Source organism: Eurosta solidaginis, chromosome 3 (genome assembly GCF_040869045.1).
Source record: "Eurosta solidaginis isolate ZX-2024a chromosome 3, ASM4086904v1, whole genome shotgun sequence".
In the NCBI taxonomy this organism is placed as follows: Eukaryota; Metazoa; Arthropoda; class Insecta; order Diptera; family Tephritidae; genus Eurosta; species Eurosta solidaginis.
Genome location: NC_090321.1, coordinates 155,659,382 through 155,685,074, shown reverse-complemented (window position 1 = coordinate 155,685,074; position 25,693 = coordinate 155,659,382). Strand labels below are relative to the sequence as shown.

The 25,693-nt window shown below is 39.0% G+C and overlaps 1 protein-coding gene across 1 annotated transcript in view; it reads right to left on the bottom strand.

Annotated features, from left to right (window-relative positions):
* LOC137244431 (putative leucine-rich repeat-containing protein DDB_G0290503) overlaps positions 1 to 25,693 on the bottom strand; it is a 242,858-nt gene that overhangs the window by 195,299 nt on the left and 21,866 nt on the right. The gene's annotated exons all lie outside the window — the stretch shown is intronic.

The following is a 25,693-nucleotide window of genomic DNA, read 5'->3' as shown; positions in this document are numbered from 1 at the left end:
GCGCGGTGGTAGTGCTATGGAGTTTTCTGAAGCCATGCTGATGAGGGGCTAGCTGCAAATTTGCTTGGAAATAAGGGAGCAAAATGGCTTCAAGCGTCTTTGCCACTGGCGATAGGAGAGATATCGGACGATACGACTCACCTATGTTAGCTAGTTTCCCAGGCTTTAGTAGCGGGACCACCTTGGTGATTTTCCATTTCTCAGGTATGACAAAGGTGGAAAGAGACAGATTGAAGACATGCGCTAAATATTTGAAAACCTCTTTCCCTAGGTTTTTAAGCATCGGCATGACTATGCCGTCTGGGCCCACTGCTTTGGATGGTTTAGCACGACCAATGGCGTCCTCAACCTCTTTAGCGGTGATGGTGATTGGTGACGCGCTGAATTTGTGTTTATGTGCGCGTCTATTGGCTCTCCGTCTATCTTTGTCGACCGTAGGATGCATTATATATTGTCGGCAGAAAGCGCTCGCGCATTTTTTCGCGTCCGACAGCACTTTGTCACCAAAGGCGGTGGAAACTTTGTCTTTGTGCTTAGTCGGATTCGATAGGGACTTTACGGTGGACCAAAGTTTACCCACACCGGTAGAGAGGTTACAACCTCTTAGGTGCTCCTCCCATTTCGCCCGCTTGTGTTCATCCACAAGCAATCTGATGCGTTGGTTTATATCCCTTATTTGGGGGTACTGGATCAAGCTGTCTTATAAGTTCACGTTCTCTCGCTAAGTTTGCGGCCTCCGCCGGGAAGTGGGGCCGGATTTCGGGAATTCTCCCGGCGGGAATGAAATGTGCCGAGGCGGATTTAATGACCTTACGGAAGGCACGCTCCCCTTGGCGGGCATCAGTCGGGATAGGGAGGGCAGCTAGGCGGATGTCTGTAAAGGATTTATATTCTTCCCACTTTCCTTTTTTGAAGTTTATGAAAGTGCGTTTTTCAGTGACGATGAAGTCGGCGGTACGCTCAAGCGAAATAAGTATGGGCAGGTGGTCGGATGCCAATGTTACCATCGGCTGCCAGTTGACGCAGTTTACGAGTTCTGCGCTCACGATTAAGATATCTGGCGAGCTGTGACAGCTTCCTACCATACGTGTGGGGGCGTCTCCGTTTATTGTGCAGAACGTCGTTTCTTCTATTTGATCCGCCAACATCTCACCCCTACTGTCCGCCCGCAAGTTTGAATGCCATAGATCATGATGGGCATTGAAATCGCCTAAGATAATGCGATTGTTGCCAGTGAGTAAGGCCCTGATATTAGGGCGGTATCCACTGGGGCAACAGGTGGCAGGAGGGATGTAGATGTTGATGATTTCTAGGTTTGCATCGCCTGACCGGACAGATAGGCCTTGACGTTCTAAGACATTGTCCCTGCGGTCGATGCCAGGATCAAATATATAATATTGCACAGAGGGTGTATGATAAACGCGAGACCGCCTCCATTTCCGCTCTCGCGGTCTTTCCTGTGGACGTTATACCCAGAGCAGGTCTGCAATGCAGATCTTGCTGTGAGTTTCGTCTCTTGAATCGCTGCAATGCGGATGTTGTGCCGCTTCATGAAATCGACTATCTCCGTAATCTTCCCAGTTAGTCCATTACAGTTGAACTGCAGAATTCTGAAGTGCATAAGGGGAGACGTCGCCACTCTGGGGGTAAGTGACGGGTGACTACGCCTGGGTTGGGGAAGGCCAGGAAGCAATTGCTGTTGTGGCCCTAGGACTGGGCGTCCTTGGGCAAGCATTGGGGTACCGGGTGATTTGGGTTTGCGACCTGGCAACATGACGCGATGAAACCCGTCGGGGGGGTTGCCGTCGCGGAGACCAGAACATCTAGGAAAGTGGCACCACCCAAGGCAGGAGGGGGGGGGGGGGGGGGGGGGGGGGGGGGGGGCTGTTGCTCAGCATTGCTTCCGACTCTACTACGCAGATTGTAGTTATGAGTGGTAGCAGCTGTTTGAGATGTTGGCGCCGTGGGGCGCGAGCAGCAGCGGGTACTTGTTGTGGCTTGCTGAGCAGCGGGGCTGCTGGAAGGTAGTGGGGGGCGCTTAGACGTAGACTACGGGACGCCCTTGGGCGTGAACAGCAAGGAGGCACAAAATATTTATAAAAGTTACGTGGACGTCGGGTTTTGGGATCAAGCCCAGAACAACCTGTCCGATGCAACCATCCCTTGCACGAGACACTCTGAACAGAGTATGACCGTCCTAAAAAGATTCTTTTCCGGCAGATGCAGCAAAACCATTTCTCAGGACCGGGATCAGGAGACGGACCCGGATTGGATTCGATGCCTTCCCGGAGTAAGAGAATATGGAGCAGTCCTGCTGCAACGAGCTGCTGGGAGGATGACAATTTGTGGGAGGGACGAAACAAATTAGATGGGGTCACACTGAAATGACAGTCCTTGGTCGGGAAAAATCCCGAGTCGCTCCGGTACATAGAACCGACTGCCTTGGGAAGCGTATGTCCCATCGTTGTGGACTACTGCTGAAAATAGTAAAATATTTTTGTACAACTCCGAAGAAAGTTATTGCAGCCGTACAACATTCTGCAGCATCAACAACACGTAAATGGAGACTGTGGGTTGCACAAGGCGAGCAATCAGCATTCGAGTTTTTGTCGAGAATGTGACGTAGTGCTCAGTTGTAATATAGTTTCCCTCACGTGCTTTGCACAAATTTCTATAAACTCGTTCTGAACTTGTAAACGTTTGTGCTGTCGTTGTGAAATCCTAACTTTCTCCAAATGATCTCAAGTATCGGATCATAATGGCTTATGAGATTTTGGATGCCCTAAAAATGTCCATTGTTTTGTTAACCAAGATATACACTTTCACCCAAAAATAAAATAGTGTCAAAAATTCTATATAAAATTTATTTCCACTTTTGAGTTTCAGTGATTAGCTGTTCATTGATAAGTGTATCAATTGTAGCCTCCTTTTGAATTAGATTTTGTAAAGATCGCCATTGAATATAATTTTTAATGTGATCTTGAGTATATTCGTGTGGTGGCAGTTTATCGTATAGCTTCTTCCATACCTGGAATTTCGAATATCCGCAGAACAAATTTTAGGCCGATTTAAAGTATTGGTGATTAATAAACGACATGGTAAAAAGCATTGCCACTGGCACTCCACGCTAACCAGTCACGCTCCACTTTCTCTCCATTTGGCAAGATTTTGTTTAACAACGAGGTAGGAAATTCCTCGTCATGATAATCACGTGGAAAAATAACAGGACACTTTTGATGGTCTCGACGAATTATATCTTCAGATCGCAAAAACTCATTATTCACGGTACCGATATCGAAGTCGTTTAAATAATCTGAACTTTTATACAGAGTTGGTGGTATTGTTGACTTTTTGAAGATGAACCTTCATCAGTGTCACCACGAAAACTTTACGATTTCGGATCCATGTAAACATATATTTTTGTTTGATGTTTTTATTGTCTCCTCAGGCCCAGGCAAAAATCATTATCAATATTCGTTGCTTTTGAAATTCGGCTTAAAATTTGCACATGGAACAACTAAAGACTCTCCTGAATTAAAAAAAAATGTCTTAGTACCTCTGAATCGCGGGCCCCCTGAGAAACCCTGGGCTCGGGGGGAACCCGGGGGAATTTACTTAGTTACTGGTATATAATTATAACTACATATGCACGTGTGTAGCTCTGTAAAAGATTAAAATGCAATAAAAAGAGTTGTGACCTTAATGAGTGAATTCTGAATGAATCTTTATTCAAATATTTCAGCTTATTTATATTAAATTATTCTAAACATATTCTTACATACATATTTACATTTAAGCATACATACTTACATTCATATCTACATTAAGCATACATACTTAAATACCTACATACAACTCGATACCAAATATGTACCTACACATCTGTGTTGAGCTGTGACTTCTATGGGAAATGCAATGTTTGCAAATTTGCTAGAATTCAAATTTGTTTGGTTTTGTGTTGTACACACACCTGTATTAAATCGTGTGAATGGCTATGTCAGCAATAATTATCAAATGCATATTTATGTGTTGATGAACATTTAGACGATGTTTGTAGCAGGGTAGCATATTAGACTGATTTAAATAACTATTTGGGATTAAATTGTTGGCTGTTTACACTACATCTCCCTTTTTTTTTAGAAAGCTTATGCATTTGGAGAATGCATGAGTGTTCTATTTTTATAAATTAATTCTACTTTTGTATTTTATGTTTGTAGGTTGAACATTTTCTTATTCTACTAATTTAAGTCTATTTTTGTGTATTTTTATTTTCTTATTATTTATGATATTGCTATTCTCTATGTTACTGAGACATTTTTGCTTATCCTCATTTCCTATTTTAGATGGGATTAAAGTGTCATTATTTTTATTATTAGTATTTTCTTCTTTATAGGGTATTCGAGTAAAATTATTATTTTCATCGATTTCTTCTACCTACCTTCGTTTTTTACTAACACTACATCTCCTATATTTATTTCCTTATAGTGAATATTTTTATCATAACCAATCTTTTGTTTTTCTTTAGCCTCTTCTACTAATTTAAAGGCTCTATCCTGTGCTATTTGTAACCTATATTTAATTTCTTTATCGTAAGCCTCATAATTGTATAATGGGCTTACCGTATTTTCTTGTAAAAATTCGTAAGTCTGGGGTTTTTGCCAAAGATCAATTCCAACGGACAATAGTTATGGACTGTAGATGGAGTAGTATTGTAACAATATGCAAAATATTTAAGATATTCGTCCCAGTCATCTTTGTTAATGGATATGTATGAACGCACATATTCATTGAAAGTTCTATGGCTACGTTCAACAGTGCCTAAAGTTTGGTGGTGATACGGCGTAGATGTTTTGTGCTCAATATTGAGAAGTTTACATAGTTCTTCAAACAGGCTATTTTTATATTCAGATCCCATATCCGTTATTATTGTTTTCATACTTCCATAAATTAATATGAAATTCTCGAATATGGCTCTGGCTACTGTTTTTGCATGTTTGCTCTGCATAGGAATTGCAACTAAGTATCAAATCACATATTAGAGTGACAGCGTATTCGTTTCCATTTAATGATCTTGGTAAAGGACCAATTTGTACTGTTTCGAACGCCGGCTTTTTCCATAAGCCTGGTAAAGAATTGGCCTAAGTCAATCTTCGCCTCAATAATTTGATTTTCTATATTTATTTCACTACAAATTTTCTTTCCGTTTTTGAAATATAATTTCGGAGGATCGAAAACGAGCTGGCCTAGTCTTTTTACTTCACATTTATTAAGCGCTTCGTATATTATAAGGTTCTCTTTGTGATCTGGCGGCCACCGTGGTGTGATGGTAGCGTGCTCCGCCTATCACACCGTATGCCCTGGGTTCAACTCCCGGGCAAAGCAACATCAAAATTTTAGAAATAAGATTTTTCAATTAGAAGAAAATTTTTCTAAGCGGGGTCGCCCCTCGGCAGTGTCTGGCAAGCGCTCCGATTGTATTTCTGCCATGAAAAGCTCTCAGTGAAAACTCATCTGCCTTGCAGATGCCGTTCGGAGTCGGCATAAAACATGTAGGTCCCGTCCGGCCAATTTGTAGGGAAAAATCAAGAGGAGCACGACGCAAATTGGAAGAGAAGCTCGGCCTTAGATCTCTTCGGAGGTTATCGCGCCTTACATTTTATTTATTTTCTTTGTGATTTTTCTTCTCTTCATTTCTATTACTGTTATTACTGGAATTCTTTTTAGTTTGCGATCTTGTCGTGACTTTCATTATTTTACATGCCTGTATTGACATTTCTTTCAAATCATTGATATCTATTCGTGACAGAGCGTCTGCCACGTAATTTTCTTTTCCGGCTATGTACTCCACCCCAAAGTCATACTCTTCCAAATCTAACCTGATTCTAGTTAATTTAGATGAAGGGTTTTTCATTGAGAATAAATACGTTAAAGGTCGATGATCCGTTTTCACTGTGAATTTTCTGCCATAAACATATGGTCTAAAATATATAATTGCCCAATGTATGGCCGCTAATTCTTTTTCGATCGTGGCTTTGTTTATTTCGCCTTTTGTAAATGATCTTGAGGCATAGGCAATGGGTAATTGTTTTCCTTCATATTCTTGGCTTAGCACAGCACCGCAAGCATAACCACTTGCGTCAGTTGTAATAAAGAACTCTTTATCAAAATTGGGATATTGTAGGATATTTGGACTAACTAATGCATTTTTTAGGTAATTAAAAGATTTCTCGCAGTCATCTGTCCAATTGAAAATTACATTTTTCATACTAAGTCTTGTTAGAATCCTGGCGTATTCCGCGAAATTTGGTATGAATCGTCTATAATAATTACAAAATGCGACAAATCTTTTTGCTTCATCGGCATTTTTGGGAGTTGGGTAATTTTGAACAATTTTAAATTTGCTTGGGTCTGGTAAAATTCCAGTACTTGTGCATTTATGTCCAAGATAAGTGACTTCTTTGCTGAAAAATAGACATTTGTCCGGATGTAATTTTAAATTATATTTTCTGCATGTGGAGAATACATCCCGTAAAATTTTTAATCATATGTTTTTCAGAGCATCCTAATACGACTAAATCGTCCATGTATAAGAATGCTTGTGATGGGTTTAGACCTGCGAATGCCAATGTCATCATCCTCTGGAATGAGTTTGGCGCTACTTTGAGGCCATAAGGTAATTCTTGAAACGATAAGTACCGTTGTCCGCTGTAAAGGATGTGATATCTCTTGATTCTGGGCTGAGTTCTATTTGGTTAAATCCTGACATTAAATCTAGGCATGAGAAATATTTAGCTCTTCCCAATTGATCCAGAATATAATATATTCTAGGCAAAGGGAATTTATCAGCTGTTAATTTTTTATTTATTTGTCTGAAATCAACAACTAATCTCCACCTTTTTTTCTTGTTTTCCCGGAAGAGATTTTTCTGGTACCAATAAAATAGGGCTGTTGTACTCTGAGGTTGATGGTTCAACAATATCATCTTGAATTAGTTTATTTACTTGTTTATTTATTTCATTCTTATGTGCTTGGGGTAGTCTATAATTTTTAATATACACAGGAGTGTTATCCTTCAGATGCAACTTTTGTTTGTAGAAGTTGTTGGTCGTAATTGGTTCTGCTTCTAATGAGAATATATCATCGAATTCTGAGCATAATGTGTTGAGTGATTTACTAGCGAATGGTGGGAAGTTTTTATTCAATCTTTCTAACTTTTCTTTATTATTAGCTTTACAGTGAGGTGTATTTTCAATTATTACATAATCCTCTAAACTTTCTGTTTTGATGTCATAATCTTGAATGATTGCATGTTTATCTGTTGTATTTATTATTCTTATTAAAGCTTGATTTGAGTTTACTATCGTGTTGGCTACAAAAATGTCATTAGTCAATTCTTGATGAGGTACTAATAGTTCCTTATTGTGACTATTGATATGAACCTGTCTAACTACCTCGGCTCTTGCGGGTATTGTAATGCTATTAATTGTTGGTTTATTTGTCATTTATATAACTATATCTTCTGGGTAGTCATATGGTCGTAGTATTAGGCTGTCCCCATTTTTATTATAATCTATAATGCAATTATATTTTTTAATGAAGTCGAGTCCCAAAATTCCATCACATGGGATTGGGAAATTGTCTTCTACTATGTGAAATTTATGTTTTATTAAAAGACTATCAGCTGTTAGATCTGCTTTTACTGTTCCAAGTGTGCTTGTTATGCCTCGGCCAATACCTTTTAAATCTGTGATCTGTGAGTTATTTATTGTGGCAGTTGATTTATTTAGGGTAGTATTGGAAGATATGTAGCTGTTTAGATGCAAGTTGAATGTGCATATTTTATTACCGTTAGAATTTACTGTTGGAGTGGAGTTTGCTGGTTTTCCTGTTGGTTTATATTATGGAGATTGCTTGTGTTACTCTGATTGGATGATCTTGACTGACCTCCAAAATTACGTCTTTGGATATTATTATTTTGTCTATCACTATTGTTGTTATTATATCTGTTAGTGTTACCGTAATATCTTCGGCTTTGGTTAATTCGATAATTATTATTTTGTTAGCTTCTTCGGAAGTTACCTAGGTAATTACCTTGTGAGCGCGTCAGGCGTAACACTGTAGTTGGGTTACCCGTGACTTCACTACAGCTATTCGTGAATTTTGAAATAGCCTCGTTCATAGATGTGAACGTTCCTGCTTGCATTATCAGTTTAACTCTTTCGTTAGCCGAGTTTTTACACATGGCCTTTACAGCTGATTGTGTGGCATATTTGGTTGCCAAGTCAGGTGCAAGACCGTCTGATATGTAAGCACCTTCCAACGATTTTGTTAATTTTTTGATTTCGGCAGTGTACTGGTTAGCTGTTTTACTGCGCTGTTGGACGTTTAGGAGTTTTGCCGTAAAAACTTCTACAGATTCACCTTTAGTTGCTGAACTCAACTTTTGCCTTATTGCTAGTATTGAATTTTCAGTGCTCAAAAGGTTCCTAGCTGTTCCCTTGAGCTTAGTTTTTATCATGGGGTCTGCTATGGTCTCGTGAGTATCCTTAATTTGTTCTATGATATCTAGTGCGTCTAAGAAGCTATGTAAATTCCCATGTTTACCATCAAACTCAGGTAGAATTGACGAAGCCGTTTTTAAGAATTCTACTGTGGTTTTGATTTTGTCTTTTCTTGTTTGGTAGTTTGGCGTCTCTGTTAAAATTTCCTTTTGTTCCTGTTTTTCTTCTTCTTTTTGTTCTACTTTTGGTTCCTCTTCTAAATCGGATGCTGACTCCAGAAGGAATGTGCTATAGTCTATTTCTATTTCCTTCTTGAAACTCGTTGGTACTATGAATTCTATATCATATCTTGCCAGTGAGGACACCAATTTGCCTCTAATGCTGGAACAAGGTTGATATGCTTGGTCTTTTCGATTGCCGTCGAGTTTACCATTTAACTGTTGAATTATTTGTCCTATTTTGTTAAATGCTTCAACTATTATTTTAAGATGCTTTACTACTGTTTCTGCCTTAACTTTGGTATTTTTATTAATACATTTGTAAGATTTTTCTCCTATCGTTTTTTCTTCTATGAGTAGTTTAACGATATCTTCCCATTTGCCCATTGGGGATGGCAGTTAAAACGTATCTAAACCGTCTGCGCGGCCAGCATATCGCTTTTTTAGGAATTTATTATGGGTTGAGTAGAGTTTCAGAAAAAAACTGATGCAACTGACTACGCAGATGATTAGAAGTATGATCTTAATAGTATCTAGTGCCTCAGTATGGTCTACTAATTGGACTGACTTTACAACGTTTGCCGTTGGTTTTTCTATTTTTGATTCTTGGCCTTCCATCGTAAAAAAAGATATGAAGACAAAAAAAAAATTTTTGTGGTTTTTTTCTTTTATTAAAATTTTTTTTTTTCAATATTTTAATCTGTTCTTCCCATAAATTTTACTTCCCATCTATATATCTCTTCAGCTGCTGTTACGTGTGGGTTCCTAACATTACATATTGTTGGTTCCCCAGGCATCTCAATAAGTTTCCAATGACTTTTCAACCAAATTGGAGTTTTTTCCTCATCTACAATTTTAGTTTCATTTGTAAGGTCCTCAAGTGGGCCTTTTACATAACTTTTAATTTTTCTTGATCTTTCCATAATTTTAAAATCAATAGTTTTACAAAATTGTATTTTATCTTTTTTTTTTAACACTCTAATGTTTACATTGCTGGATTCGGTTTTTTATTTTTATAATTATTTTTCCTTAATCCCTCAGCTCAATAATTAGTAAAAAGTTTTTACAGCAGAAATTTAAATTTTTGCTTGTCAATAGGCAGCCGTTAGGTTGCCCGAATATTTTCCTGCCTAACAATAATTTTTAAATTGTTAAAACTAATCTAATATACATACGTATTATACTTAAGTTGCCAGTTCCGAACGCCTCACGAACTCGGAGCATATTAGACTGATTTAAATATTTGGGATTAAATTGTTGGCTGTTTACACTACAGCTCTCATATGCGCGTGTATTTGTGAGAGAGACTTCCACAATTGAGGGGATGTGTGGAATAACGGTATAACTCAAAAATCAACCTTTTGTGAAAAGTGAAAAAAACTTAACAATACAGGTAAAAATAAATTTATAATAATCCTACTTGTTAAGATTTTAGATAGTATGATTCTTTGATAAGAAAAAGTAATAAATTTTATATACACATCATATATATAATAAATGTTCGCTGTGTAGACGTGTTTTTGTTTCGCTGAGAAAGGATTGCTGTTTTCTTTGCTTTATTTACGTAAATTTGTACCAAATAAGTGTTTGGTGATATATTTATGCAATTCTGCTAGTTTTTTTATAAAAGTGGTTACATTCCAAACAAGTAAAAAGCAACTTTAATCTAAAATCTTCCAGTTTGTGTTTATTTTTGGTTTTCTTTTGTGGCAAAATGAGTAAACCGAATACAAGGCTCACAAAGCAACAACAACCAGGGCTTTTGGCGCGGAATGATGTATCGTCACCAATCACTTCTCTGTCGCCTAATGCATCAATTTCAACACAATCACAGAACGCGGCCTGAAAAATGCAAGGTGAGAGCATATCAGCCGAACAGCTTATGCAAATATGGGAGAAAAAACTCGAAAAGCATGAAAAAAATATCATTGAACACATAAATGAAATGTGGGAACAAAAACTCAAAACGCACGAAGAAAATATTATTAAACATATTAATGAGTCAATGCAATCCATGGAGAATAGAGTTATGCAAAGAATGAGCGAGCTTACGGGTGAGTTAGCGAATGCCAAAGATAGAATAGGAAGATGTGAACAAAGAGTAGCGGGTGTCGAAAATGCACAAACTGAGTTTGCATTTCTCAAAACCAAGGTTGATGCATTGCGTGAAGAAATTTAGGATCTTGCGGAAAAAGCTGTGTCAACTGATATCGTGATAAATGGTATACCGAATTCAAATAATGGCAATGTTAAAGAAATTTTCAGCAAACTGTGTGAAGCAATTAGTTATGAGACACCAGCCATTCGTCAAGCTTTCCGTATGCGCTCAATCAGCAGAGAAGATATAAATGCTCTTGTCAGCGAAGACAAACAATGATGACGAATTTCTACAAAGCAAGCATGGGATTAGTATTTATGTTTATTACTACATTTACTTTTTTATCTTTCTCTCTTACTTTTTCAAATATGTATGTTTATTATTTGCAAATTCCTCTTTTCTTTATTACTTTCAATTCTACAAACCAAAGCCCATTACGCAGCGCTAAGTGCATTAATCCTAATGATCAGTGAAAATGAGTATCTGAGTACTGACAACGAATGTCTCAAGACCATTTTAACCTTTGTAAGCAACAGTCATACAGGTTTGCAGCTTTGCCACATAAATGCACGTATTCTTAATTTACAGAAACTTGATTACATGAACCAAATTTTGCAAAATACAAAAATTGACATACTTTGTGTGACTGAGACTTGGTTTATAGAGAATATTGAGGATGAATTTTATAAACTACACTCTTAATCATTGGCACGGAATGATAGGAAAACCGGGGCAAGGGGTGGAGGTGTTGCCATATATTGTAAAACATCGCTGAGGCATCAGGTTATCTTCAAATCCAACGAAAATGATCCTGTTGAGTACTTGATTATAGAAGTTAGTGATGCATTAAAGAAGTGTTTAGTTGTGTGTGTATACAACCCCAGTAAATTCCATAAGCTAGACAATTTTTTCCTAAAATTGTCTGAATTTATATACAAATATGAACATATTTTTGTCTGTGGTGACTTTAACACAGACCTATTAAACAATGACTTGAGGTCAATGACATTAATGGATAATTTGTATTCCGCTGGCTTAGAAGTTGTCAATAAATCTCCTACTAGATTTTCACCAAATTGCAAATTAACTTGCTAGACCTGATATGTACCTCGGACAGTTCCAGTGTACTTTATTTTGACCAGTTCTCAGTTGCGGGAATATCTGATCATGATATGTTGTTTATATCGTATGATATAGATTTTATTTGCAATACTGAAACACAATTTTATTATAGGGATTTTAAGTCAGTTAATCTCTCTGAACTAATGTGCGAAGCTGATTCTTTACATTGGAACCGCGTATGGATGTTTTCAGATACTAACCAAAAACTCAGTTATTTCATGTTTCTTTTAAATTACCTATTTACTAAATATGTACCTCTAAAGGCGGTAAAGTCCCAAACAAATAGACAGCCGTGGTTCACAAAAGAGGTTATGCTGGCTATCAAAGCTCGTAGTAAGTCTTACAGAATTTGGAAGCAAAAGCTCACAAATGAAAACTGGCAATATTATCGTCTGGCCAGAAATCATGCTACACTCACAGTAAGAAATTCTAAAAGACTTTTTTTTTTCAAACAAAGCTTGACACGAATTTACCAACCAAGAACGTGTGGAAAAATCCCAAATCAGTAGGGATTGCATGTAAAAATGATTCGAAATGCGATTTGGACCCTAACTCCATCAATGACTTCTTTTTACAGTCGAGTAGTTATATAAGAAATCAAAATTTCAAACTTAATGAAAATGTGATGTACACACCAGATAATAACAAATTTCAATTTTTCGGAGTTACAGAGGATGATGTCATAAGAAGTATATTCTCAATAAATCCAATGCCGTTGGCGCCGACGGTATAAGCCTTAGGTTTGTAAAACTTATTCCAATCAACATTATTTCAACGTTAACACATATTATTAACTTTTCGATAACGACTTCAACTTTTCCCGATGCTTGGAAGATAGCAAAAGTTATTCCTATTGCTAAAAAGCCATCGGCTGTTTTGCCAAAGGATTTTTGGCCGATAAGCATATTACCCGCTCTTTCTAAAATCTGGGAAAAGTTAGTGGTGGCGCAAATCACCGAACACCTCAATAAGTACAACCTTCTCTCAGAATGCCAGTCTGGTTATAGAGCGAGCCATAGTTGTGCGACGGCTTTACTCAAGGTAATTGAAGACCTCCGCCCTGCCTAGGGGTGATCTGACTGTGACCTCACTTTTAGATTTTTCGAAAGCCTTTGACACAGTAGATCATTCCATTCTCTTAATGAAATTACGACACTACTTTGGATTCTCTTCTAGTGCTTCAAGATTGCTTGAAAACTATCTTACAAATCGTTGGCAGAAGGTAGTAGTTAAAAGTGGTTGCTCTGAGACGAAGTGCCTGTACTCGGGGATGCCTCAGGGATCTATACTTGGACCAATTTTGTTCAGTATGTTCATTAACGATATTACTCATTGCTGCAAAAGTGTTTCAATACATCTATATGCTGATGATGTACAAATATATTTATTTCGCCCTATTGGCTTATCTGAAGATTTGGTTTGTAGGATGAACGAGGATCTCGAAAGCATCTCTTCGTGGTCGAGTGATAATAATTTAAATCTAAATGCGTCTAAAACAAAAGCTATTTGCATTTCGCACTCTCCGCAACTATTGCAGAATTTGCCATCGGTTATACTACAGGATATTACCATTAAGTATGAGTCGGTCGTTAGTAGTTTAGGGTTCAAACTAAATTCCAATTTTAACTGTGTTGATCATATTAACTACGTTTTATCAAAAATTTATTTTGTGTTAAGGAAATTGTGGTACACAGCTGCTTTCATTCCTCCAAATGTCAAATTAATGTTAGTCAGATCACTAATAGTTCCTTTAATTTCGTTTGGAGGGTTAGTGTTTGGTGATATAGACTGTAAGTCTAGAAATAAGCTACAACTTGCATTGAACAATTGTGCAAGATATATCTACTTGAGCGTAAATTTGTCTTACTACCTTCATAAACTATCGCAATCTAATTTTCCTGAATAAATTAATTTATAAAAACAACCAGAATACCTATTCCGAAATTTATGTTTTGCTAGATCTGACAGAACCTGTATCCTCATCGTTCCACGCCATAAATATCTCTCATCATCAAGGACGTTCTTTGTCAGTACTCTCAAAGTATGGAACTCATTACCTAATTTTATTAAAAATGAGCCCAATGCATCGCGCTTTAAATTGGCTTTGTCTGAATTTTTTGATATACGAAAAACACTATTCTAGCTATTTTCTCGATTCTACATTGTCTATTCTGTTATTTCTTTTGTATTAATATAAATATTGTTATTCTCACATTATTACATTGTACACATATCCAAATATCGATGTACTTTAAGAGACAATAGTCTCACTTGTACAAATGTGTTAAATAAATTGAATTTAATTGAATTGAATTTTATTAGAAAATGGATGCTTTCTTTTTTTTGAGTTATTCCATAGATCGAATATCAAATATTTTGATTGAGATACTTTAATGAACAAAATAGTAGATACATTAATGACCATTATTAAATACATTATATTCTATTATTTAGAAATGCTTATAACTATTTTTTATTTCTTTTTGTTATTTTTAGCAATATTTTTTTACTACTTTTATCATTTTTAACCTTTTTTTTATATTTGACAATGGAGTTCTCTGTCTGCTTAGTCGTTTTTGAAACCACTTCAATTCTTTTATTTTTCAGTTCTTTCTGGTCTACGACATTGAATATATTTTCATACCATTTCGATGCTTCACTACTGCAAAATTTTATTAGCGAGTTATACCGTTTTTTCATAAATGAATCTAATATCTTTGTTTAAATATCACTATTATTTTCTAAGATTAATATGGTATGTGTATGTAATCGTGCTCTTTTTATTTGGTTGATTTATGGAAAAACGGTGTAGCTCGACTAATACCACTATTCCACACATCCCCTCAATTATAATTGCATACTTTTGGGAGCATCTCAGATAAGATACCTGCATGTGTTTGTGCTTTGATTCTCCGCTGCGTGTACGTACATATGTGTAGACATAATGATTGAATTATTGATGTGCATACAAGTCACTGCTTAGCATCGGCTTAGAGATGACAGTATCCCTTAAATAAAAAAAAAAATGTAAGGCGCGATGACCTCCGAAGAGATCTAAGACCGAGCTTCTCTTCCAATTTGCGTCGTGCTCCTCTTGATTTTCCCTAAAAATTGACCGGACGGGACCTACATGTTTTATGCCGACTCCGAACGGCATCTGCGAGGCAGATGAGTTTTCACTGAGAGCTTTTCATGGCAGAAATACTCCCGGAGCGCTTGCCAAACACTGCAGAGGGGCGACCCCGCTTAGAAAAATTTTCTTCTAATTGAAAAACCTTATTTCTAAAATTTTGATGTTGCTTTGCCCGGGGTGCGAACCCAGGGCATACGGTGTGATAGGCGAAGCACGCTACCATCACACCACGGACAGTATCCCTTAGTGGTGCTAATATTCGTAACACTGCCCTCCACCTAAGTCTGATCGTCCCGATCAGACAAATATCTCGATCTAAATGCCGCTAGCATCTCCAAATGAACCACCCTTCTACTTCGTGGTTTCCGAATGGTTTGTATGCGGTAGATGACATCACTGATCCTCTTCACAACTCTTTACGGGCCTTCCCAACTGCACCAAGATTCGGATGGAACACCTTTCCGCTGGTGAGGGTTGTATAGCAGTACCAAATCTTCCTCCCGGAAACCTTCCGAATTATTTTTCTTGTCGTACCTGTGTTTCATCTTACTTCTCAATACCCTGGGCCGTTCCCTCACACTCTGTTGTTTGGCCAATGAAGAACTACTTCGCAGAGCTTGATCTTGACGGATTGACTTTGGTATATCTGATTGACTTTGCATCATCAGTATCGTCTTGACGTTTCACAACAGTAGTGCGCGTTGGCTTGAAACCACCCTTGCATTCTTTCTGGAAAATTCTTTCAGTCGTTTTAGTGCGTCCATTAGGGTTTGTCAATGCCAGTGTTTTTCTCGCAGGTACCTTTGGTTTTGATTTATTTGGCCCATCCGATTCATCAACCTTTACCTTGGACTTTCGTGGTCTTTGTCGAGTCTTCTCCACCAGTACTCGATTACTGCTGAACCCTTTCTTCAAACTAAAGTTAAGTGGTACATCCTGGTTCTCATAACGCACAACCCTTCCCTGCATATCGATCTTGATGTCATGGTCAACTAAGAAGTCCACTCCCAATATGACTACGTCAACAATCTCCGCCACAATGAATTTGTGTAGAACCATGACCTTCCCAATTAGGACTTCACATATCACTTCTCCCTGAACTTGGTTATACTCGCCTGTGGCCGTACGCAACCTTGCTACAGGTAACGGTTTTAATCTCTTGTTGACTAAATCAGATCGAATAAAAAGAGAATGAGATGCGCCCGTATCTACAGTCAGTACACGCTCCTTGCCATCCACATTCCCTCTGACTGTAAGACTGCTTGATTTCCTTCCAGTTTGCGACACAGATATCACAGGAAATTCAATAGCTGGAGCTAGCTCTCGATTATAACATCTGGCACGCTCTTGCTCATCTCCTCCAGCTTTGCGTTTACGGCCACCCAAGTTGGAATTACCAGGACCAAGATCGCAATGACGTGCTTTCCACACTTAAAGCATTTGACTGCATCATTATTCTTCTGCTGCGTACCCTTCAATGCTTCCAAAATATTGTCTACCCACTCTGGTCTTTCTACTTCCACACGATGAGCCTTATATGCTGGTTTACTCATTAGGGAGGCAGTTTCCTGAGTCAATGCATGTGATACCGTTTCAGCAAATGTCAGCTTTGGAATCGCATATGTAGCTCGCTTCGTTTCCACGACCAGTAGGCCATTTATAAAACTCTGGATTATTACCCTCTCGGTGTATTTCACGGGTGCGTCCGCATTTGCGAGATGAGCCAATCTTTCAACATCCGAGGCAAACTCCTGCAAAGTCTCATTCGCTCTTTGGTGACGGTTTTCCAACTCAATTTGGTATATCTGTTTTCTATGCTCGCTTCCATAACGTCTCTCGACAGCGGCCATCAATGCTTCATAGTTATTCCGCTCTCCTTCGGGAATCGTCTGTAGGATTTCGGCTGCTGGCCTCTTCAATGCTACGAATAGAGCTGCAACTTTATCATCAGCATTCCAGTTGTTCACTGCTGCGGTCTTCTCAAACTGTAGCTTAAAGACCTGGAAAGGAACAGAACCGTCAAAGGATGGTGTTTTTACCTTTAGCTTACTTGCTGGAACAGCTGGGCGTCTTAATTGTAATTCCTGGATCCTATCTTTCAAAGCATCCATCTCTGCCTCTATTTTATCCTGTCGACCACTGAAGCCTTTATGAAACTGGGTAAGTTTTTCTTCCATATGCACTTCCAGTTTCGATGATATTCGGACTTCCTGCTCTTCTAGTTGTGTGGAGATCTGAGGTGATATCTGTTCTGAAATTTGTGCCGACATTTCGGAAATACGCGTCTCCTGTGCTTCAATCTTGGATGTTATGCGTGTCCCTTGCGATCCCAGTTGGGATGCCATATATGTCTTCTGTTCTTCCAGTTGAGTTTCCATCTTGGATGTTACTGTCGACGTTTGTGCAGATATTGCAGCTAATATTGTGTTCAAGTCTGTGCGCCATTGTCTGCGGTGTTTCGTTGTTCTCCTCAATTTTTGTTGTTGTCTCGTCGCCATCAAGATGAAAGACATACTCTTCCACGTTAATTCCTTCTGCTTCCATTGCCTCTCGTAGTCGTGCCTGAAGTTCGATTTTAATGCCGGTTGTATTCAATCCACGGCTCTCCAACTCCTTCTTCAGTTGCTGGATCTTCAATTCACTGAACTTTGCCATGTCCTTGTTGTCCTCTGGAATTTATTCAACAATTCCTCTTCTGACACCAATTGTAACGAATTTACTGCAATTCCTCTTATTTGCAAACTTCTACTAACGTTCGTATCCTTAAACTGTTGAATAAATAACTCCACTTTTCAATAATGCAAAATGGCCTTTATTAAAGTACTTCGCTACTATTGCTCGCCAGGTGGCTTCTTAAATCAAACTGATTGTCGCGCCTCTACTGTTGCTGCTTTTATACTGTGTGATTTCCTCGTTGCATCTTCTAGGCTCTTCCAGAATTTACTTAGTTACTGGTATATAATTTTAACTAAAGATGCACGTGTGTAGCTCTCATATGCGCGTGTTTTTGTGAGCGATACTTCCACAATTATAAATGCATACTTTTGGGACCATCTCAGATAAGATATCTGCATGTGTTTGTGCGTTGCTTCTCCGCTGCGTGTACGTACATATGTGTAGACATAATGATTGAATTATTGATGTGCATACAAGTCACTGCTTAGCATCGGCTTAGAGATGACAGTACCCCTTAGTGTTGCTAATATTCGTAACAATATATACATACACTAGAATACCCGGCAGACGTTGTCCTGCCCTAAATTTGGCCTATCTGCATACATTTTAATAAGCTTTTTCCGTCTGAATCTGCCCTCCCCCCCTCTTCACTTTTTCCTAATCCTTTTATTCACTCCTTCCTCAGTCCTTTTCGCTTCATCTATCTCCATCGTCTCATTCTATCTCTTTCTCAATCTCCTTCTCCTTATCTTTTTTCTCTTTCTTCTTACTCTTCTGCATCCCTTATTGCCTGTCCCGGAGGGTGGTATGTATTTTATTCCAGTCCCAGTCCCACTCCGAATCTCAGTCCCAGTCCTAGTCCTAATGCCAGTCCTAGTCCGTCTCGGGATAATATATTACTCTGTACTAAAGCACTCATCAACAGCTTTCATTTGATATCCATATTGTATAAACACTGTCTAGGCATTCACTGGCCCACGTTTTGGCCTATATCTCGGGACCCTAGTCACCCAGGGGCATGAAAAGTACCCTCTGCTAAAGCACTCATCCACAGCTTTCATTTGATATCCATATTCTATAAACACATTCTTGGGGTACCCGGGTCCACGTTTTGGCATATATCTCGAGACCCTAGTCACCCAGGGGTATGAAAGTTACCCTCTACTAAATTACTCATCAACAGCTTTCATTTGATATCCATATTCTATACACACATTCTAGGGGTACCCAGGTCCACGTTTTGGCCTATATCTCGAGACCCAAGTCACCCAGGGGTATGAAAATTACCCTCTACTAAAGCACTCATCGACAGCTTTCATTTGATATCCATATTCTATAAACACACTCTAGGGGTACCCGGGTCCGCGTTTTGGCCTATATCTCGAGACCTTAGTCACTCAGGGGTATGAAAATGACCCTCTACTAAAGCAATCATCAACAGCTTTCATTTGATATCCATATTCTATAAACACATTCTAGGGGTACCCGGGTCCACGTTTTTGCCTATAGCTCGAGACCCTACTCACCAAGGGGTATGAAAATTACCCTCTACTAAAGCACTCATCAACAGCTTTCATTTGATATCCATATTCTATAAACACACTCTAGGGGTACCCGGGTCCACGTTTTGGCCTATATCTCGAGACCCTACTCACCCAGGGGTATGAAGATTACCCTCTACTAAAGAACTCATCAACAGCTTTCATTTGATATCCATATTCTATAAACACACTCTAGGGGTACCCGGGTAAGGGGTAAGGGGGTCAGAATATACCCGCGGTAGGTATGCCTGTCGTAAGAGGCGACTAAAATACCAGATTCAAGGGGTGTGTAGCGCAACCCTTCAGGTTGCCAGCGCAATATATAGCTTCTCCAAACCCAATTGTCAACCTCACCTATCCGCGGCGAATCCTGTTTCACTAACAGATGAGGCTCTGGCGACCCCAAGCTCCTCATGGAACCTGGGGTGGGGAGGGAGGGGATGGCCTGAAAGTTTAATGTGGCCACATAAATCGTTCCCGAGATGGTCGGGCTAGCACCTTAATGGTGCTGTGGTACCGGAGCGTACCGGATCTGTATCCGGCAAAGGACCATTACATCGATAACACTCCCCAAAGCCTTCGGGGAGCAACCTTATCGCTACAACAACAACAACAACAACAGGGGTACCCGGGTCCACGTTTTGGCCTATATCCCGAGACCCTAGTCACCCAGTCACCTATCCTATATTTCAAGTTAGATCAAAATACACACGGGTTGCAAAACAAATTCAAAATCGGTTCAGTAGTTTAGGAGTCCATTGGCCTCAATTGTGTGACACGTGTTTTTTATATATTAAAAAAAAAAACAAAAAAAAAAAATTAATGTAAGGCGCGATAACCTCCGAAGAGATCTAAGGCCGAGCTTCTCTTCCAATTTGCGTCGTGCTCCTCTTGATTTTCCCTACAAATTGGCCGGACGGGACCTACATGTTTTATGCCGACTCCGAACGGCATCTGCAAGGCAGATGAGTTTTCACTGAGAGCTTTTCATGGCAGAAATACACCCGGAGCGCTTGCCAAACATTGCCGAGGGGCGACCCCGCTTAGAAAAATTTTCTTCTAATTGAAAAACCTTATTTCTAAAATTTTGATGTTGCTTTGCCCGGGAGTTGAACCCAGGGCATACGGTGTGATAGGCGGAGCACGCTACCATCACACCACGGTATGAATATACACATTTTCGAGAAAACATATCGTATCTGTTTGCCAAAAGGGGCTTCACTTCGGATATCAGCATCTTCTGTTGTCAGATCTTTCGCGTTCAACGCTAACGCGGTGTGAGGATGAAAAAGACTCAACCAAATTACTGATACGAATCGCTACGTTTTAATAACCCTGACTAAGTATGAGTACACGATTTTTTATAACATGATGCGAACATATTGGGGCATATTCATAATCGAAATAAAATGTGACTAAGTTAGTTGAAGCATTTTTGGCAGAGAGCACATATAAAATTGTGTCAAACAATGCTAACTTAAAATGTTGTTGTTGTTGTAGCAATGCTTCGCCCCACCTAACAGCCGCGACCGATCACAAATTGTCATCAATATCCTCTAACGGAGTCCAAGGAAACTTGCCGTTTCAACAGGGGTGGACCATAAGGAAAGGGGTGTTAGGGGCGTTGGTTCCACATTACAATTAAAGAGATGGTTGGTGTCATGTGGGGACACATTGCAAGCGGGGCATACATTTTGTATGTCGGGGTTGATTCTGGATAGGTAAGAGTTTAACCTGTTACAGTATCTAGAACGAAGTTGAGCAAGAGTGACACGCGTTTCCCTGGGGAGTATGCGTTCCTCTTCCGCGAGTTTTGGATACTTTTCTTTAAGTACTGGATTCACCGGGCAATTCCTGACATAAAGGTCCGACGCCAGTTTATGGAGTTCACCAAGGACCTGCTTGTGTTTTTTCGCTTCATACGGCTGGGTTCTCAGGTGCCGTATTTCCTCAAAATGCTTACGGAGATGACTCCTTAAGCCCCTAGGCGGTGCTGGTTCATCAATCAGATGTCTGTTGGGATGCTCAGGTTTCTGGGTATTCAACAGGAACTGTTTGGTCAGCATCTCATTTCTCTCCCTGATGGGGAGTATTCTCGCCTCATTATGCAGATGGTGTTCTGGGGACATAAGAAGACAGCCCGTGGCAATTCTGAGAGCAGTATTTTGGCAGGCCTGTAGCTTCTTCCAGTGGGTAATTTTTAGGCTTGGCGACCATATGGGTGACGCGTAGCACGTAATCGGCTGGCTTATTGCTTTGTATGTAGTCATGAGCGTTTCTTTATCTTTTCCCCAGGTACTGCCAGCGAGGGATTTGAGGATTTTGTTACGGCTCTGAATTCTTGGAACAATTACGGCTGCGTGCTCACCAAAATGTAGATCCTGATCAAACGTCACACCAAAGATTTTGGGGTGTAGGACAGTCGTAGCGTAGTGCCATCGACGTGGATGTTCAAAATGGTCGACATTTGGGACGTCCATGTTGTAAATAAGGTCGCGGAAGATTTAGTCGGTGATAATGCCAGGTTTCGCGAGGCGAAAAAAATGGAGAGATCAGGGAGGTAGCCGTTTATCTTATTGCATAGCTCATCGATTTTTGGGCCTGGGCCTGTGGCCATTATTGTGCAGTCATCGGCGTAGGAAACGATTGCGACTCCTTCCGGTGGTGAAGGTAGCTTAGATATGTAGAAATTAAACAAAAGTGGGGATAGGACATCACCCTGTGGCACCCCTTGTTTAATTCTCCTTGGTTTTGATGTTTCGTTTCTAAATTGCACCGATGCCTGCCGACCACCCAGATAATTTGCGGTCCACCTTTTAAGACATGGGGGAAGGGTAGACCCTTCCAGGTCTTGCAGTAACGAACCATGGTTGACCGTATCAAAAGCTTTTGATAGGTCTAGCGCTACAAGTACTGTTCTATGGTGGGGGTAATGATTTAAATCGCAATTTATCTGGGTGCTAATGGCATTTAGCGCGGTGGTAGTGCTATGGAGTTTTCTGAAGCCATGCTGATGAGAGGCTAGCTGCAAATTTGCTTGGAAATAAGGGAGCAAAATGGCTTCAAGCGTCTTTGCTATTGGCGATAGGAGAGATATCGGACGATACGACTCTCCTATGTTAGCTGGTTTCCCAGGCTTTAGTAGCGGGACCACCTTGGCCATTTTCCATTTCTCGGGTATGACAAAGGTGGAAAGAGACAGGTTGAAGACATGCGCTAAATATTTGAAACCCTCTTTCCCTAGGCTTTTAAGCATCGGTATGGCTATGCCGTCTGGGCCCACTGCTTTGGATCGTTTAGCGCGACCAATGGCGTCTTCAACATCGACAGTGTAAGGTAACCCTTACGGTAAGTGTTGCGTGACCATAAGCAATGCTTATTAAACATAACCATAATTCACAATAAGGGTTACCTGTCAACACAACACATTCACGATAAGGGCTATCTGTCAAATGAATAGAAGCCAATTAATTCCGCGCAGTTAACTTGTCCAGAAGCAAAAATTGAAGTAGCTCGCACATCTATATATAAATGTGTTAATTTCTGAACATTTTTATAAGAACAAATAAAGAAAAGGACTATACTATAAAGTAAAGTGCATCATTTCTTGTTTTGTATTGAAATCGGTGTATTTGCGTGAGTCTACGTAACTAGTATCGTTAAAGCGTTTGGGCGATAAACTACGTCCACTACGACGGAAATAAAGATGACCACGATGGTCATCTTACATGGCGACCGTGGCCATGCCTGCGGCAAAAGGTGGCGTCGGGGAAGGAAAAAATTCCCTGCACTACAAAAGCAGCATAATTAAAAAAAAAAAATCTGAAAGAATATGTGCGTGGTGGTTGTGACGAAAAAGTGCGTGGTGGTTGTGCCAATATGGAAAAAATTTTGCAAAATTCATAAAATAACATAAATATATGCAAAAAGAAAATTACACGAAGTAATATAATCTAAAAAAATAATACAAAAAATTACAAAAAAAAAAACTACAAAATTATAAAAGACTACAAAAAAACTACAAAATTACAAAAATACTACAAAAAAATTTTTATTCTTATCAAATTTCAAACCTACAAAAATTACAAAATTTCAAAAATACAAAAATCATAAAATTTCAAAAAACTACAAAAAAAATAAAATGTCATAAACTACAAAAAAAAATTTAAAATTTCAAAATCTACAAAAAAATCATAAAATTTCAAAACCTACAAAAAAAGCATACTTTCAAAGAAAAACTACAAATAAAAAAAAAATTTTTTTCACAAAATTTTAAAGCTACGAAATTACAAAAGTTGCAAATACTACAAAAATATACAAAACTCCGAAAGGAAAAATTACAAAAAAAATATATAAAATTTCAAAAAAAAAAAAACGAAAAAAATACAAAGTTGCAAAACAAAAAGCCACATATGGCAAAATGGACTATTTAAAACATATACATTTAAAAACTAATTTGAGAAAATTTAGAAGAAATTTAAAAATACAATTTTTACTAAACATAAATTTGGAACTTACACAAAACCTACATTTTGTGGTGTTACATACATACATACATACATGTATATGGAGATATTAAATTTTGAACTGGCTGTACCACGCCATAACGGTGAAACTAAAAACACAACCACCAGTGACGCCTTTAATAAGCACCGTTAATAGCGGTAAAACATCACCGACACGCCATTTACTTATCCTACTCATCATCATAAAATTCATCAAAAGTCAGAGAAAAATTAGAAGGAGAGAACGGGAGGCAAGAAGCAGAAAATATTCACTTGGTAACGGCAGCAACGGAAGACAACACCAACAACAACAAATTTCAGCAGTATACAAGCGAAGGCAGCAAGCAAAGCAGAAAAAGGGCGGTACAGTACCTTAATATATACGTATATAAAATTTTTACTTTGTACATACTTAGACATTTTGGCTTTCTCAATATACATGTATACTATAAACGTAGCAACAATTTTCCGTAATACACATGTAGCCTATGCATGTAGCAACACAAATTGACACTTTTGCTTATAAACATACTTTTCCTATAGACATTTGTATACTACGCATGTAGCAACACACTTTTTCTATTGCAATATTGATTGTCTGATTGTTAATGTTTTTAAAACCAGTTGCTTGTTTATTTTTCAATTGCATTTGAATTTTGTATGTTTCTTTATTTTTTTCCCAAGTACTGCCGGCAATCGATTTGAGGATTTTGTTGCGGCCTTGCACTACAGCTGCAATTTTGGTACCTACGCCTTGAAGTTCATACCACTATGGTCGTATGGGCTGCGCTCAAGCTTCCGTAGGCACAGCCTCGTTACAGTTGTTAACGCTACACTGTTTGTAACGTTGACCTGTTCTTTCTCATAATCAAAGAGTCATAATATAAAAGCTGACATTTTTTACGACAAACAAAATTTCTGGTAAAAGTCCAGAACCAGGGTCGACTGCTAATACGCGTCCAAAAATATAGAGAGAGGTGTCAAAGGACGCGTATTGACCTCGACAACAACAATCCGAAGGTCCGTAGATAATTGCAGTTGAACTTGGCAATTTTATGTGGTTGTTGTAATGGTGTGCACTGAAAAAAATTTTGTGTAAAAAGGGATTTTGGACGCATTTAATTTTTATCCCACCCCATTGGTGGATCGGCCAGAGTAATTTTTGATAAGCTCGGCCGAAGACCGCCAACGCTGAAAGGTGTTCTTCGGAAAAATACTATGGATGCCACCCCCGGTTTCGGAGAGACCCGGGGTCATTTTTCGGTTTTTCGTCAATAAACTTTGAACGAGTCAATATTTTTATTTTCGTTTGACATCTCTCACAATATTTTTGGACGCGTATTAGCAGTCGACCCCTGTTCTGGACTTTTACCAGAAATTTTGTTTGTCGTAAAAAATTTCAATTTTATATTATGAGAAAGAACAGGTCAACGTTACAAACAGTGTAGTCGACCCCTGTTCTAGAGTATTACCAAATTTCTAAATTTTTTTTTTCCATATTTTGTGTTCGAATTTTATTTTAAACTTCCTTCAGTGTTCTTTCAAGTTGTATGTCGGGGTTGATTCTGGATAGGTAATTTAACCTGTTACAGTACCCAGATGGAAGTTTAGCTAGAGTGACGCGCATTTCCCTAGGGAGAGTGAGTTCTCCCTCTGCTAGTTCTGGGAATTTTTCTTTCAGTACCGGATTTGTCGGGCAATTCCTGGCATAGAGGTCCGACGCTTGTTTGTGGATATCACTGAGGATCTGTTTGTGCTTTTTTGCTTCATACGGGTCTGTTCTCAGGTGCCGTATTTCCTCATAATGTTTACGGAGATTACCGCTTAAGCCCCTGGGCGGTGTAGCCTCATCAATCAGATCTCTGTTGGGATGCCCAGATTTCTGGGTATTCAACAGAA